The sequence below is a fragment of the Oncorhynchus keta genome, chromosome 20 (assembly GCF_023373465.1).
Source record: "Oncorhynchus keta strain PuntledgeMale-10-30-2019 chromosome 20, Oket_V2, whole genome shotgun sequence".
Classification (NCBI taxonomy): Eukaryota; Metazoa; Chordata; class Actinopteri; order Salmoniformes; family Salmonidae; genus Oncorhynchus; species Oncorhynchus keta.
This window is the reverse complement of record NC_068440.1, coordinates 47,016,150-47,017,682: the sequence shown is the minus strand read 5'-3', so window position 1 is coordinate 47,017,682 and position 1,533 is coordinate 47,016,150. Positions and strand designations below refer to the sequence as shown.

General features: G+C 44.8%; 1 protein-coding gene across 2 annotated transcripts in view; it reads left to right on the top strand.

Annotated features, from left to right (window-relative positions):
- LOC127910072 (hairy/enhancer-of-split related with YRPW motif-like protein) overlaps window positions 1-1,261 on the top strand; it is a 10,842-nt gene extending 9,581 nt beyond the window's left edge. For both annotated transcript variants that reach the window (XM_052473077.1, XM_052473076.1), the window contains one exon: window positions 1-1,261. This exon is cut by the window's left edge and continues 1,709 nt beyond it. The gene's annotated coding sequence lies outside the window, so the exon portion shown is untranslated.
- Window positions 1,262-1,533: the final 272 nt, after the last annotated feature.

The window sequence follows — 1,533 nt, the reverse complement described above, 5'->3', positions numbered from 1 at the left end:
CAGGGACTGACAGAGACACAGACAGAGAGACAGCAGGGACTGACAGAGAGACAGACAGAGATACAGCAGGGACTGACAGAGAGACATACTGGGAGGAAACAACAGGGACTGACAGAGAGACAGACTGGGAGGAAACAGCAGGGACTGACAGAGAGACAGAGAGACAGCAGGGACTGACAGAGAGACAGACTGGGAGGAAACAGCAGGGACTGACAGAGAGACAGACAGAGAGACAGCAGGGACTGACAGAGACACAGACTGGGAGGAAACAGCAGGGACTGACAGAGAGACAGACTGGGAGGAAACAGCAGGGACTGACAGAGAGACAGACTGGGAGGAAACAACAGGGACTGACAGAGAGACAGACAGAGAGACAGCAGGGACTGACAGAGAGACAGACTGGGAGGAAACAGTAGGGACTGACAGAGAGACAGACTGGGAGGAAACAACAGGGACTGACAGAGAGACAGACTGGGAGGAAACAACAGGGACTGACAGAGAGACAGACTGGGAGGAAACAACAGGGACTGACAGAGAGACAAGTTGGACAGATGAAGAAAGCCGGGATGGAAGACCGAGTCATCAGAGAGAACAGAATCACTAAAGACTCCCAGAGCGGGACTCACACAGGCTGCCTGACGGTCCTACTTGTACAGAAAGCTCTGAATCTCAGTTTGTCTGTGGATCTTCATAGCAATACCATGTTGTTCTCCACTAGAAGCGACCCAATAGGTTGTCTATGAACGAACGAATGCAAGGGACTATATAAAAAAACACTACAGAACCACATATATACAGGAGTTCCACAATCCCAGAAATCCTGGTTGGAGGATCACACATTTTGGGCTTATTCATTTCTGATTCCAGGAATGTTACAGCCGTGATTTTTCTTTTGGAAAACCTGTGAATTTGGGGAAAGTTACCAGCATTTTTGCAACCCTATATATAGATATAGAGGGAGACACAGCTCTTCTCAAACTGTCCCTATATATAGATATAGAGGGAGACACAGCTCTTCTCAAACTGTCCCTATATATAGATATAGAGGGAGACACAGCTCTTCTCAAACTGTCCCTATATATAGATATAGAGGGAGACACAGCTCTTCTCAAACTGTCCCTATATATAGATATAGAGGGAGACACAGCTCTTCTCAAACTGTCCCTGTGAAACTGTGATGTGATGTTTTATCTTTTATCTTTTAAATCGATTCTGTTTTTATTAACATTGGAATGTCTGATAAAAATGGTATGGAAAGGAATACTTTGTTTTATTTTGTTTTCGTAAAATATGTTTGTGTGAAAGAAAGACAGGGAGAGAGAGACAGGAAGAGAGAGAGATCTAGAGGGAGAGACAGCTCTTCAGAGACAGTCCCAGAGAGAGAGACAGAGAGAGAGACAGAGACAGAGAAACAGAGACAGAGAGAGGGAGACAGAGACAGAGACAAACAGAGACAGAGACAGAAACAGATGTGATGTTTTATCTTTTATCTTTTAAATCGATTCTGTTTTTATTAACATTGGAATGTCTGAT